Here is a 16,173-nt window from a genome sequence, read left to right as displayed (position 1 = left end):
CCTAATATGTTTCGGTAGCTGAGCTTTCGCGTCTCCTCTCGGAGGTGCGTTGCCCATTCCTAGTCGGGAGAGAATGGCTCTGCTCACACTAGTACGAGTGAGTCTCTCCGTTTCTCCGCTTGTGCCGCGAAGTGTGCCTCACTGAGTTCATCTAGCGTGTTGTGTATGCCGAGCCCTCAGAGCCTTTCTGTTGACGTGTAACGCGGTATACCGAGGGCGGTCTTGTGCGCTTCTCTGAAGGTACCATCAATTTTATTCTTGTCCTCTGCATAGAGGCAGAGGAAGGGGACTGAGTATATGACTCTGTTTAGAACAAGGGCGTGAGCCAGATGACAAAGACCCTTTTCCATGATGCCCCGTCTGCGGTTGGCTATTCGTCTGGCGAGTCTCGTCGTCATACTCACAGCAGATTTTAGTTTGTCAATAGTTTGGGTGTTTTTGTGGTTGGTTCCCATGTATAGCCCCAGGATGCGTATTGTGGATGCCTCCTTGATGGGCAAGGCAAACCTCTTGTGCATACGTTTAAGGGAGGCGGTGGAATGTAGTTTTTGAGGTGTATACCTCTTGGCTTGTTTCTGAGTACAAAGAGTTCAGGTTTTTGATGTGAGCATGAGAGGCCCACTGCTTAATTGGGCATATGTTTCAGCCATGTCTACCGCTTGCTGCAGTGTTCTCTCCACTTGGCCGTTACTCCCTTTTGTTACCCACAGAGTGGTGTTGTCCGCGTAGCACGTATGACGCAACCCAGGTATGGCGGCGAGTTTTGAAGAAAGTTTAATGAGGAACAGATTGAACAGAAAAGGCGAGAGGATTGAACCTTGAGGTGCTCCTCTGCCTCCTAGGGGGATGGGGTCAGATTTTATCTCACCCACTGCGAGCTCCACGGTCCTCTCCGAGATGAAGGAGCGGATATATGTGAATACCCGCACCCCAGGATTGATGTCAGATAGATTCGTGAGGATAGCCTTGTGCGAGACGTTGTCAAATGCCTTGTTCACGTCTAGCCCGAGCACTGCCTTTGTGCCCATCCCTTGCACGGGGTCTATGATGTTGGCCTTCAATTGAAGCATGACATCCTGTGTAGATAGATGCGCTCAGCAGCCAATCATGGTGAGGGGAAGTAAGTCGCTGTCTTCGGCAAACCCTTGTAGGCGGTTGAGGATTGCGTATTCCATCAACTTGCCTATGCAGGAGGTGAGTTCTATGGGTCTAAGATTCTATATAGAAAGTTTCTTGTCCGGTTTGGGAATGAAGGTGACTTTAACAATCCTGTGGGATTTTGCCTTTGCGCCAATAGGTGTTCATGAGGAATGTGAGAGTCACAACCGAGCCGGGGTCGAGGTTTCTAAGCATTTTGTTTGTAACTCCATCCGGTCCAGCTGCCGAGGTGGTGCGGAGTTGACTGAGGTCATACCACACCTCGGCGTCCATGATGTCTGCATCTAACTCGTCGTTGGGGAGGCCCCTGGTAATCCGGGAGTGTGTAATGCACTGCATGAGCTCACTGCACTCATTGATTGGGAAATAAGTGAAAAGTGTGTGACTGAAGTTCGCAAATTTAACACAACAGTTAAGCTTTCCTAAACAATGCTACTGCACAGTGCAAAGTACTGTGCAGTAGATGGTTGGAGACTTCAATATGGCAAGCCTAATGAACAAGTTGGTAAGCTGTCGAAGTAGGCACAATATACCTGTGCTTTCCATGGCGTGTCATAATGTAGGCACCAATACACTCGGTAGCCGGACCACATCCACACTGCAAAGGCAATAGAAAAGTAAGAAAAACTCACTTGCGAATCACTGCAAAACACCGTCCCGACACTATGTTTTTCGCGCACTCTGTTTTATCGCAATTATGAACCTATGCACAATTGCCTTAACACCACGCAACTACACACTGTTTCAACTTTTTTTCGCAAACGCGAGAAACACGTTTGCAGCAGCTAATGCATAGTGCTTGTAACTTCCACTCAAGGGCAAACAAGTTGCGCAACAGTGTACAACTGCGTTAATGCACTTTACTCTTCCCACAGCAACATCCTGAAAGTAATATTAAAGCACAGTTACCTCGCAAGTGATAACACCACGCTGCTTCTTTAATCCAAAGCAACAAAGCATCGGCGTCTCAGCAAGGGGTCAGGTGCAATACGACACCGGAGCTTTTTCATGAGAGCTTCAGGAGCAAACGAAGGTATTTTCGAGTGCGTTGGTGACACATATCACATTTGTAGCATGGCCAAGCAACCACACAACGAACAAATCGATTTTTTGCAGAAACTGCATGTCACGTATGCGTCGCCTGTCGCGAAGAGTAGACATATTGAGGTCTGCCAAGAGAGAATCATAGTCCTAGAAACGACGGCGACCAATATATCTATCATAATAGATGCGTATGAACTTACGCTGGACATTTTCAATTTTCGTGCAATAGGCGACAGATACGCTATTCCAGGCTACACGCGAACTCAAGACGCGGTCTCACAAGGAGTGCGTAGACATTCGTGCCGTCCAAATTTTTTTGTTAGTCTAGAGATAAGACCAATATGCCTCAATGCGCGTAACACAATTGAATTTACATGCAGTCTAAAATCAAGCTCTGAATCAACAACAACACCAAGGTCTCGTACATGGGCCACACGAGAAATTTGACCCGAAGGTGGAGTGGAGATAAAAGTGTAACAAGTCTAAAAAACTGCTGACGGACAAACCGGATTCATTCTCCGACTATGGTGATCAGGTTATGATGGGGCAAGGAGTAATAAAGATCTTTCATGTCGATAGAGAAACCAAGAAGGCTCTTGTCAGAAAGCGATTTCACAGCATTTAACACTTCGTCTCAACTATGTACTAGAAAAGGGTCATTTATCGTTAACATATTTAGTTTTTTTTTTAGAAACACAGTGACTGACTTCTGCCAATTGTCCTGTTCGGAAATCATTACCCTTAAGGGTACACCAGCCTTATTCGTTTTTGCGCTGAAAAACACTTTTAGGAAGAGTCGCTTACTATTTTTAATGCTACTGGCTACTCTTTCAAGATTGAGCTTGAGACAGAGAAGTGAAACATTTCTTCCACATTTAAACACTTCTGTTATAGCATGATTGGCTTTTTCATTGAATACACTGTGAGGAAAGACAGTAAAACCGCTCTCTTTGTCAGAAGGGATGACGCAAGCGACTGCTCAGCTAGGTAGGACACGACACAATCAACATGACTTTTGAAGGGCGAGGCTTAAAGTACAATAGGACGTCAACGCCATCGGAGGTGCATCAGCCGAAGTCCTCTTTGTCAGCTAGGTGAGATACACGTAAAGTAGCTCGTGCGTAGTCTACGAAGTCACCCTTGCAAACTTGGGTCCAAGGGACAACACCAGGTTGACGTCCTCAGGAAGGGCGACTCCTTCGGGGGCGCATACACTGTTGCCTTTTCTCAATCACTTTGTTGGGCAGAGGGATCGAAGGAGTTGAAGCTCAGAAACAGGGAATATGCACTGGGTCTTGTCTGGCCCCTGTACTTATAGTGACCTGTATCTGGCACATCTTGACAGGAGCTTCCAAGAGCACCCACATGTGGTCAGAATCTTTCATTTTGTTGATGATTCTCTTTTTCTGGTTGAGTGTACGCCATTGCGCTTAGAGCAGGTTCCATCCGGTATTTTAGCTAATGTACAAGAGTGTTTTTCACCGACTATCGAAATGCCAACCGACAACCAGATTCGCTATCCGTTTTACATTCCTGGTCAACCACGAGTGTTGGAGCTATTCACCTCGTGCTAACAAACCTCTACTCCCCTACACTTCTGCACATTCTAAACTCATAAAACGAGGCGTTATTAATTTATGTTTGAAAAATGCCCTGGAAAAGTCATGCCCCATCCGCTTTCATGAACAACTCGCAAGGTTCAGTGAAGCGGGCTACCCAACTGATATCTGTGTTTCTGTGGCTGAAGGCATACTGAAGAAGTGCCAGGAAGATCAACTATCGTCTATGCCTTCAGAAAGAAAGAAAGGCGAAATTGCCGTCATTCTACATTCATTGCCTGTCCCACAATCTCAAGAAAATTGGGACCAAAGCGAATGTTCGCGTGGTTTTTTCAGCCCCTGAAAATCTAAGTGCACTATTAAAAACACTCTGCCCGCCGATAAACGTCCCGAAAAGCTGCAGTGCACCATTAATCAAGGGAAGAAATTCGTGAAATGTTCTGAAGGCATTATTTATGACATCCCACTCCCTTGTGGCAATTGAGCGGTATATGTTGGTCAATCTGGTCGTTGCTTGAATGAGAGGCTTCGTGAACACAAAAACAACTTGAAAACTTTTACTGGCAGTAATCTGGTTTTGCACCGTAAGGAGTGAGGTTGTGGGCCATTTTTGGATAAGTGCTCGATCGTGGCACACCGGGATCAGTGAACACGTGAAATTATTGAAGGAGCGCGTATCGCTGCTTTGGAAGATAAATGTGTCAGCAAGCCGTCTATCTCCCTGTCCAAAAGACAGCTGGCCCTTTTAAACAATCGCCGAGTCGTACGTGTCCGTTGTTCCTCGTTCACCTGATTTTCATTATTTTTTCCAGGCGCATGCGCCTGTTTGCCCTCATGGATCACGTTCGTCTTGGACGCCTAGGTTTCTGTCAGTCGGAAGTTAGCGCCTGTGTTGTGTGTGTCTTTCTCTGTCCCTTGCGCTACCTCTCATACCATGGATCACCGTTACTCGACCAAGTTTCTACCCTTGTGAACAATATACAATTATTAGTTGCTGGCTGTCTTGCGTATTTTTGCATGCAGTCAGATGCAAATATTGAGCGCTGAAAATTGACAATAACTTTTCTGTTCACCCAGTAACTATGGCCTTTTTTTATTATGCCTGCTGTGCAGTGCGACTGCAAACATCTGTGTTGGAGTCATCATGGGCGACGTGGGCCTGGTGCCTACCATGTATATAGCAGACGGCTGTCAACTGTTCCTACCATGCGGCACTTTTTGTTCTCTTGAGGTATTTGTCATGTGTTTTGATTCAACGTGTCACTTTTTTTTGAAATCTTAAGTAGCAGGTATGTTTTATTGAGGCAATAAAATATTTGATTCTTTGATTGAAGTCATTTCTTGCTCTTCTTTTTACACTCAGAACAGAGCCTAAGAACCAACTACATTGGTTCTCTTTTTCCTTAGTCTGAATTTTACTTGTAGTTGTACTATGATTGCATTTAATTAGTGCCCAAAGCTTTAATCTTGCAGTAAGAATTCCAAGACTATGTCAGATTTGCACAAATTATATTGACGCTGCAGCCAAAGTTAAAGGTGCTTTACGAAGAGCTCATCTTGATGTCTCACGAGCAATAAGAGCTCAGTTTAAGAGAATATACAGATCTCTTGCACGCTTGAGAGAAAAAATGTGTGTATTGAAGGTGTGTGAGAAAACTTGTTTCTGTGCTCTCTTGTCCTTCTTGCCTCGCATTTGGCCAATTGTCTACAGTTTAAAGGAGTGTTTGCACTTAGCAGAGTCTAGCTACCAGGCAGTATATGCAAAATTTTGTTGAAAAAAAACTGCTGCATTATCTCATGAATTACCTGGTACCTAGACTTCTGCTGAAGCAAATATACTCTTAATCTGCAGACAACAAGCCAAATGTCAGACAAGAGGGGCACGAGACAGCAAAGCAGCAAGTTTTATCACACACCCTCAATGCACACATTTTGTCTCCCAAGCATGGAAGACGTTTGTACTTTCTTCAGTTCTTATAGTGTGAGACGTCAAGGGTGGGCTTTTTGTAAAGTGCCTTTCATTTAACAGCATCACATTACCCCGGCTAAAACGCATCAGTATACAGCTAGGTAAGATCTCTATTAGCCAACTACTAGCATCGGATACCACAGCTACAGAAGAGCTAAAACGCTTCTTTACAGCTAAACAAGGTATCAGATAGAAGTCTACAAGATGTCAAGAAAAACCTCTTGTAGCCAACAGATAGCGTTGCATTAGCCTAGGCTACAGGAGGTCTTCAAGACATCGCACAGCTATATAAAATCTTGGCTATGCTTCTTTAAGACGTCAAAACATCTTGGTGCAGATGACTTATAGATTTCTACAAGCACTTTCTGTGTTTCTTGTGAAGTAGCACCACGCGGCAAAAACCAACGAGACGATTGCGCCGACTATTGACTGATGGATTGAATGGGACCGACTTTTAGGCTTATCCCTCTGCCGCGGCCCCTGGTAGGAGTTTAGTCCGTTTTGTTTTCATGGAAGGCTGCATGCATGGCGGCATGCCTTGGTAACCTCGAAGGACTGCTGCAGGAGAAAAGGGAGTTAATTATGAGCACTGGCGCCAGAAAGTCAAGCAATTAATTTAATTCTGGCTCTTTTACATCAACACTATAGTTGAGCGATCCTAATCAATCTGAATATTAAACTAATTGGTGGTAGAAATGTGATTGTGTGAATTTTGTCATTTGCAAAATAGAATTTGTTTTAAAATTTTTGTCTGAGGGAAAACAAAATATATATGCCATGCAAGCTGACATACCAAGAGGGATAATTACGGATATTCCTCGGACATCCGCCAGCCATCCAATAAGGAACGTCCCTCGGACATACACAGAATCTCCGATGCGTATATCCGATTATGGACATCTGTAGGCATGCCCTACGGACATCCCAGCCTGGCACTGGAGATTCGGACCTACCACGGATATCCGTGGTTGAGTGGGTCATAAGTTAATACTCCACGTTCATGGCAATAGCAGCGAGTGCCAACTCTATATTTTCAAAGACCCAGAACGGACAAAATTTAGGCACTACAGGCAATAAGCAATACGTAGCCCACATTAGTTATTCGTTTTTATTAGAAGCGTCCACTGAAGACAGCGTTACCCCAGTTTCTTTCCACTTTCATTCATGTTTTCAAAACCACTTGATAAGGTTATTTCCTGTGGTTATCAGACTGGGATAAGACTTATGAATCAAGTCATTCACAAATGAGTGAAGCAGCGCAAGAACTTTGGGTCATTTTGGTTTTCTTACCACGCAGAATCTCTCTTTGCTTTGATTCCTGAATTTTTTATTAGTTTTTAAAACCGGGCGTACACATTTAGTATTGCGAGCATGAAACTGGACGTTCCATTTGCGTGACGCCGTAGATGCATTGAAGAACGAATTTATGTATTCACCACGACTGTGCTTGAATGGCGTAGATTTCCATGCATCTCAAGAAGAAAAAAAAATGGCAGGGACACTTAAGTTCAGCCTTAACGGTATTACAAGATGGCTTTAATGAGTTAATACCCATATATGCGGAATTGGTCATTCTCTACTTCACATTCATAAATCGCCAAGAGTCCCCATACCCCTCCTGGCGCAGTGGTGCAGCGGGCAAGCGATGCGCCACCGCCGTGCGATAGCAGGTGCTGCCACCGATGGGGCTTGTGCGATCCAGGTTACTCTTCCCGAGCAACCCGCGTCGCCAAGCAGACAGTGGCGACCGAGCAACCCCTGTCGCAAGGCAGCGGCAAGTGAGTAGGGGTCCAAGCTATAGCGCACTAAAAATAAGAATATAAATGCGTTGGATACCATTTGGCGGGCTATGAAACTTTCACTATCGCGTCAGGCCGAAACTTAGTAGCTAGCGAACATGGCCTGAAATTGCACGACTGCGCTGCAAGCCATAGAAATTGAGATGGCTGAGGCCACATTGAGAGGCAGAGAGTGGCGTTAGTAAGGCAACGGTATCGCAGATGAATCCAAAGGGAAGAAATGGACTTTTGGAGGACATGCGTTACGGAGAAAAGCGATTTTATACTCGGGTAACAGAGTGGATACAAAGACACGTAGCCGGGGGTAGCGGGGAGACCATAGGCGTGGAGATCAGAATTTGGAAATTGGCAGCGATAGGATGGCTGTGGTTGGCGCGAGGAAGGGATAATCGGAGATCATTGGCAGAGGTTTTGTGTCCTTCGGTGTGTGTAGCCTTGACTTACCTGGTGATGACGACGAGTGTCCATGCGATCGGACTACAGAGGGTCTCTAAAAAAGGCAGTCTAGCGCTCATTCCCTGAACACAGTTTTTAATGAGGATAATCACGGAGGAGGTATCCCCTATAAGTGGTGTTGAAATCGTTGCTCGGCGGAGGCAAGGGAGTGATCGACACTCTCATAGAACCAATGGGGACGTTTTTTTTTCTAAGGCGATGATGGCGGCACCTGGGAGAGGCGGTAAACGCATAAAAAATCCAATATGGCGGCGCGCGTTTAGGCGGCTGGTTGTGGCCGGTTGCTCGCTCTACAGTGCACTGTACTCGCGCGTTCTTGGTGCTGGCGGCCGCTAGCTCGATCCAAGCTTTGTAAATACTGGTGATTAACTGATCCCGCACTGCATTCACGCTTGATTTCCTAAGTACTTACGGAATCTGCTCACTCGCTTTTGTATTTCGATGTGTCTGTTGATGTAGCATGGTGCATGGTGGCGAGCGGCGCGACTGCTTAGCAGCTGCGCTCGCTCGAGAACGAAAAGCGTAAATGGTTTTGTACAAAGAACAGTTTATTAAAAGAACATCAGCAGAGACAAACTATGTTCAAAAAGTGATTTTAGGCCTCAGTGGCGTTGCAGTATCAGTAACAGGCATCCTAAAAATCAAAATAAAAAAACGCTATTATGTAAACCTAGAAGACATGAGCGCACAGAGAATAAATAGGGGATAAAGAAAAGGTATCAAGGTAGGTACAGTGTAACAAGTGAAGGCGGGCTAGTTGGTGGTTGACAATGGAGCGCATATTGCTACCGCGCAAAACGACGCAGGACGAAGAGAGGAAAGCACAGGACAAGACGCCTGCGCACGGTGTAAGAATAATTTAGGTGCTGACACTCGCCGCTCCGCGTAGAGAGAAGGCGCGGGCGGATTGTGTTCGCAGATGACCTTGAGTCAGCGGTAGTTTTCGCCGCAAGAGTACAGATGGCGCTGTAGTATGGGAGCCCATAGAGTTACTGTATTTGCTACCAAAGGTATATGCTACCTTTGGTAGCATATACAGTAACTCTAGGAGCCCAGGGGCCCGCGCTGCGCGCTGCCCGCTCGCGTGCGTTCGGAAATTTCCTGAAACTCGTGTGTGTTTGTGTGAAGGCTTCTCCGGGTTCTCGAAAATTGTTTGGTTGTGCCTGTGAGTCCTTTGAGTGCATTGTTCGGCTGATTGGCATTCTGCTGGGATTCACTGGGATATACCACGCCGCGGCATGTGACGCCGAGTGCAATTAGTTGCGCTCAGGCTTGCTGCGCTTCAAAATGGGCAAGAAGCTTGCTTTGTACCGAATTGCAAGTCGGCCGGGGTATCGGACTTGTACGGAGCGTGTGTCGCTTCTCAAGGCTCCGCATGAACCCGAACGTTTAGAAAAGTGGCGACGGGCGATTCCGAGAGCAGACAGTTTTGCAGCCTACCGACCACGTGTGCACGAAGCATTTCCCGAATGAAGTGATCTCTGCAACATATCACGCGGAATACAAGGGGAACGTCCTTCTACACGCACAAAAAAAAAACCGGTACTCTCACCCGACGCTGTGCCTAGCATTTTCCCGAACTGCCCAGGATACTTGACTGTGCAGCAAAAAACGAGAAAACCTCCGCGGAAACGGAAGGCTCTGCCGCCGACTTCTCAGAAGCCTAAGAAGCAAGGGCAGCCAGAAGCGTCGAATGCTTCTGAAGAGCTACACCTGGCCGTTGAAAATACACCAAGTTTATAGCTGGTTGACATAACGAGGTCAGGACATTCTGATGCCGAATCAACAGACGCGCCTTGTAAGAGGCCACGCTTGGATTTCAGCAGCGTCGCGCCCCCTCCACGTGAAGAACAGGATACTTTTCAACACGATACTGACACTTTGAGTGGCACATGCACTGCCGACGCACCGTCACATAGCTGAAAAGGTAATTTCCTGTTTTAAATTCAGGTGGCATTCCTCCAGCCGCCTCATCTAAGCTCACTAGGCGCACCAAATCATGATATTGTTCTACAATAACTACTGAGCGGAAATTATCGTAAATACGATTTGGTTGCCGCAGCCATGTTTTCTTCCCTTCAGTATATTTATTTGATTATAAATAATTAGCCAGGATCTCATTGGACATCTAATAGCACAGTGTATAGTAATCGCATAAGCTTTGCTCACTATTAGGTGGCATCCGGAAAGTGAACATTCATTTCTTTAATTTCAGCGGCGGCGTTCAGGCGTTAAAAGAGAGGTTGGTAACAGGAAAATTTTAGATTCATAAGAAATAACAAAATAGCACGAAACATACATGGTCTGTTCTGAAAGTAGTAGGACTCATTTTTTTAAACAAAATTTATTCAAGAGAATAGTACAAATTTCGATTACAATTTTTCAAGGTAGCACCCTTCCGCATCTACCGACTGTTGCGCAAATCAGAGAAAATCGAAGAAAAATTCTCTCGGCTTAACCGCGCGTTTGTTTGGGCTCAAATTTCGCACAGAGGTTGCATTTAGTGGTCAGTTTTGTTTTATACTACATTTAGGTGGGATACTTGCCTGATTCAGTCAGAATTTTTTGGAAATCCCCATCGTATGTGGCGACGACGATCCAAAACTGAAAGACTTCGCAGCAATGGTACGCGTGGCGCCATCTCTCAGCCATCGGAGAAACGAGCTCTCCACTTAGCACAGCAGGGTTTCTCCGGTGGGTGCGAGATGGCGCTACGGGTACCATTGCTGCGATGTCTTTCAGTTTTGGATCGTCGTCGCCACATACGATGGGGATTTCCAAAAAATTCTGACTGAATCAGGCAAGTACCCCACCTAAATGTAGTATAAAACAAAACTGACCACTAAATGCAACCTCTGTGCGAAATTTGAGCTCAAACAAACGCGCGGTTAAGCCGAGAGAATTTTTCTTCGATTTTCTCTGATTTGCGCAACACGCGATACACGCTGCTGCCAATGAGTTTTAGTTTTCGTACGCCTCCAGGAACGCCTGGACCGGAATGCTGTCTAGCTCCCTCGTCACGGCCTGTTGAACCACCTCTACCGATCCGTGATGGTCCCCCTTGAGCGTCGATTTTATTCTCGGGAATAGAAAAAAGTCTGGCGGGGCCAAGTCGAGGCTGTAGGGGGGCTGAGGCAGAGTTGCCGCCTTGTGCTGGGCAAAAAATCGGGGTCCTCATTCACACGATGAAGAAGATCCTACCGGTTGGCCTTTTCCTCCTCTGACAACACTCCCGGCACCAACTTCGCGCACGCTTTCCTCATGGATAAGTTTTCTGTCACGATCGTAAAAACTTGGGTTTGAGGAATGCTCACGTCATCAGCAATCATCTAATACTCATTCTACGGTCACTGTTAAGTAAATGTTTCACTCGCTACACATTTTCGTTGGTCTTGCTGGTCGAAGGGCGTCTTGAGCGGTCGTCTTCCTCCACTCTTTCCTTACCTTCTCGGAACAGCTGTGCCCCTCAAAAAACACCTGATCTACCCATGGAAGCGTCACCGTAGGCCTTCTTAATCATGTTGTGCGTCTTTTTGCCCGTTTTACCAAGATTTACTCAAAATTTGATCGCGTATCGCTGATCCAGTAAACGCTCGATGATTCTGCGTGACGAGACGTTTCGACAGGGGTTCACAGTACAAGCGACCACCTATCTTCAACGGCCGAGAGCCGACTGCCGATTTTCCCCAGCATTCCCAGTATCCCCCTTCAACGATCCTGCACGTGCAGACCACCTCTCGTCCGCCCGTTCGCCCAGGAAAAAAGCAGTCCTACTACTTTCAGAACAGACCCTGTATAACACCAACTTGTTTAAGAGAAGTAATGACATAATATAGATGACGTAAACGAAACTTTGGCTTAGTTGGGACGGCAGAAACATTCCTGATTCTATCATTTGTTTTCATTCAGCAACAAGTTTCTTCCTCATCTGAAAAAACTACGGAGCAAGAGAGAAGTCATGGACCAACGCAAGAGCAGCGACCCACCGAGTCCCTGTTCCTCCAGGACGGAGGACAGCAAATGACAATTTACGCTCTGTCATGCTGTGCTTCCAGCCTTAAACTCCAAGTGAAGCCTGGGCAGACCAGGTTTCTGACAGATTAGGGGTTAAATCTGTTGTTTTCAGTGAGCTAGAATTGCCGAAAGATAGTAACCAGGCGCCTTTTCATAGAAAAGTACTAGAAGTAACCACATCACATAATGACTCCTTGTCAGTGAAATGTTTTGTTTATGGCCGTATTGTTAACGTACAGACCATAAGTTCTGGTTTTCCCATGAATTCCCTAGCTGATATAGAGTGTGCAGTGCGGGTCTTTCATGAAATGCATGTGTGTGCAGGTGGTCCCAGTGGTGAAATGTACAATAATATACGCCCCGAGTGCGCATATATTGACAAATGTGGAACCTGGTGGCACAACAGTTGCCTACTAGTGACAGACAGTACAAGTTGCAATGCATGTGCTAATTAAGTTAAAAGATGTACAGCCTTTGTCAAAAGTTTAGAGCCCAGGGGGTTTGCTTCTAAGCCTTGCAGTGGGACTCCTGTAGCATTCGTGGTACTCCTACCCATTGGAGGAGGCAGAACCAGAAATCTTCTTACCTTCAGCAAATTTGGAGCGCTGGATATGCATTAGGAACCAGACAGCGTGCTTCAGAAGCACACCGTCTGGGCTCTAAACTTTTGACAAAGGCTGTACTTTGTATTCATGCTGCACGAAAGAAAAAGAATTCTCAACTAAAACACATTCGCATTCCGGCCAGTCGATCGAAAAAAAAACACGCAGTGAAATGTTGCGGCGCGCCAGGACTGCCTGCTACAAGTCAAAAGTGCGGCTTCAAAAACGAAAACAATCTTGAACAAGAATTGGCTAAGTGCAAATTGGCTACTGCGACTGTTCAGTCGCTCGATGGCAGCAGGTATTGAATTTTACAGAAACCGTGGTGTGCGCAGTCTGGGAAACATTGAAGCCACGCAAGAATTCACATTGTTTCTTAATAATCTTTTCGATGCCTTGAACACATTGAAGCCACGCAAGAATTCACATTGTTTCTTAATAATCTTTTCGATGCCTTGAACTGGCGGTTTCCTCATGAAGGTGTCACAAAGCAGGGCTCTGACCTAGGCATTCTGTCATGTGGGGTAGAATGGTTGGATATGTGGGAAAAAGAGCTGCAGAGTGGAAATATCACGAAAGAAATGTTCCTGACAAAAAGCACCTCTCAAGGGCTCCGAGTTACCTTGAGATCAACTAAAGAGCTTTGTGAGGTTCTTTTGCATCAGTACGAGTTCAGATACGTTCTTACAAATAAAATGAACCAAGATCCGATCGAAAGATTCTTTGGCAAGATAAGACTTGCTGGAAGCCAGAATGACCATCCTTCAATGCCAACATTTTTGCAACTGTACAATACAATGTCCATTTACAGCCTTCTGAGGCCTCCCAAGTTTGGGAATTGCTGCGTGGTCGATGAGAAGCCATTACTAGACGCATCAGACTTGAGAGCCCTGATCGAACTAGGCAGTGCAAGCAACTCTTCGCCTGGCTTCATTGATCAGCTAAAAGAAAAGCTTGATAAACTGATTGTTGTTGAGGCTTGGGAATGTGAGAATGTTATCACAGTAAACGGAAAGGATACAGCGCAAGTCGTTGACTGCATACTTTACTATGTGGTTGGATTCTTGAGCCGAAAGTTGATGAAAGCCACCACGTGCGATTGTTGCCGGTCTGCTTTTACCATTCCGGAAAACAGCTGAAGCATCCCTGACCAACACAAAGAGCAGGGGTGGACTGTTGCACCCCAACGTGAATCTCTTTGAGCTGTTGAGAACAGCTGAGGAGCACTTTGCGAAAAATGCCGACAGTCAGTCTGTATACTGGGAAACGGTGGAGCATATGTGCCTGACACAAAGACCTTGACTTTTCCATGTGCTCAGCACAAAGAAGAGGTCATTGCACAAATTCTCCACTCTTTCTTAACCATGAGAATGAGGCAGCACTGCAAAGCTGCAACCATGAACCTGAAAAAACAAGCTCAAGAGAAAAAAAAGCTTGCAAAACTTTGTTCATCCTGAATCTTGTTGCCAAGTTTACAGAATGTAATAATTTTTGTTAGATTTTTTTGTGAATGTATGTTTTAAACAGTTTGTGCCATGTAATGTATGGTTTTGTGATAGAATAAAGTATATGTTCAGCCCCCCTTTCAGCATACCATTCCTAATATTCTACACAAATGTAAGAGCACTGTGCACACCACACCAGGACATTTTTTTTTCTAATACAAGAGAGCGCATTGTTCTCTTGAAATGACAGAGTAGGATAGAAAAATTATGCCCATTCATGGGCAACTAGCACAAGATATACTGCTTTGAGAGTCGCGATGGATTTAACCGTGTGACATGCCCTTCATCAAGCTGTACTGCACACGGCTTGGTGTACTGGCGCAAAGTATAACCGCCATCGGCTTAACACTGAGCAGAAGTCTGCGTAGGGGTCGCGTGTCGAGCGAAGTTTGTGACCAAGTATGTACATGCGTAAGCTAGAGGTGCAATGGTTCAAGGTGCTTTGAGGACGTTTATTTTGTAAAGAGGAAGATGAGCAGCGGCGGCAGCCGCACCGCCAGCGCACAGCGCGAGATCGCTGGGTTGACGACCGAAGCTCGGAACGGCATTTTGGCTAGCTGTCCTTAGGCTCTTTCCCCGAAAATCCTGCTACAATTTATTTATTTTTGCTTTAATTAGCTAACATTGGCGGACGCAACTAGAAAATACGATTGATATACTGGCTTCAACGTATGCTAGCTAACAGAGCTATTACGAAAACGTCGTCGAGAAATCAGTTGCACATTCATTTAGGTAATCAGTCTTGTTACTGCAGAATCCCGGTGTATTCATGCCTGTGCATACTTTTCTATATACCCCGATATCGAGCGCGACAAACGAGCAACGCTTAGCATCGATAACCTACGCAGCGCGACTCCGAGAGCCTCCACCTACTAGCGCCACCTGTCGCCGCGAAACGGAAACAGCGCCGGCGGCGAACACAACCAGGACGGTGCGCCGGCCGCAGTGTCATCACCTAAATTATTCTTACACCGTGCGCCTGCGTCGTTTTGCGCGGTAGCAATATGCACTCCATTAGGTACAGTGTACATAATAAAATGCTACACGACTGAATAATGTTTGTACGCGACTTTGTAAGAGATTTAGGTAGATAGCAGGGAAGTAAAACATCTGACATGTATTGAAACGCATCAGTCTGTGGCTATGAATAAACACACGCAGAGAAAGGCAGCGAAAAATTTCAACCTTTGACTCGTGTAGAAGAAATCACAGTGCGTTGGGCTAGGTACAACATAATATGCTGCAGTGCTAGTTCTTAGTATAAAGACTCCAAGAAAAGCTCACTGTGTGACTCGACATGACGCCAATGACACTGCTGCAGTGCGAATGTCGCCGACGTCGCCGTTTTCGCTTGCGCGGCTGACCGGGCGTTGTCTGCTTGTCGTCTGCTGCCGCGTTACTCGCGTCGTCATCTTCGCAACTAATTTCTTTGCTATCTTATTTTTAATACCTATGGCTGGTTATAATTTAGTTCATTAGCATGTTTTTATTATTGATAGTGGTCGAAAAATTTCACTTTTATTAGGCTTAACTGTAGCCGCAACTGTAACTGGGAGATGCGTGAATGACAGGTTGAGGGAACATGCCAAAAATGTAGATAATGCCCTTAAAGGAAAAGATTTTGAAGGACTTCTGGCCGCCCACTGTCTTACGTGTGAAGAATGTTCTCCAGACCTTGCTAGCACCGTCATTAGAAAAAAGAATAATCAACGTGTAACGCGGGAAATCATTGAATCAGAGTTGATTTATAATCGGGGAGAAGCATGTGTTAGCTCCGCTTCTATCACTCTTTCTGATAAAGAGCTGACATATCTGCGCATGCACTGACGATGACGCCGGATTGTACAGAGTGCATATATGTTCGCACGATTCGTTAGAAATAAAAGTGGGAAGTTCAGCGCTGTCCTTGTTGTCTCTTCTTGTCCTTGTCTCTTTGCGCTGCTATTTATTTATTCAAATCGCTGCAATCGTTGCGACCGCGGCCAACGTTACTAGAACAAACTCAGTTTCACAGCTCTGCCCGGAGAGCTGTCCCAAGTGGCGGTCGCGCGAACTAGTGGCGCTGCG

The 16,173-nt window shown here is 45.8% G+C and overlaps 1 protein-coding gene across 2 annotated transcripts in view; it reads right to left on the bottom strand.

The window, feature by feature from the left end:
* The window catches only part of LOC149351172 (cytosolic iron-sulfur assembly component 2B-like), a 98,258-nt gene that overhangs the window by 6,998 nt on the left and 75,087 nt on the right, over positions 1–16,173 (bottom strand). For both annotated transcript variants that reach the window (XR_016290543.1, XR_016290544.1), the window contains one exon: positions 1,692–1,756. The gene's annotated coding sequence lies outside the window, so the exon portion shown is untranslated. The remainder of the gene's footprint in view (positions 1–1,691; positions 1,757–16,173) is intronic.

This window comes from Amblyomma mixtum, chromosome 3 (assembly GCF_055824585.1).
Source record: "Amblyomma mixtum isolate Tamu chromosome 3, ASM5582458v1, whole genome shotgun sequence".
Lineage (NCBI taxonomy): Eukaryota > Metazoa > Arthropoda > Arachnida > Ixodida > Ixodidae > Amblyomma > Amblyomma mixtum.
Note: the sequence above shows the minus strand (reverse complement) of the source record. Positions and strands in the feature narration are given on the sequence as shown.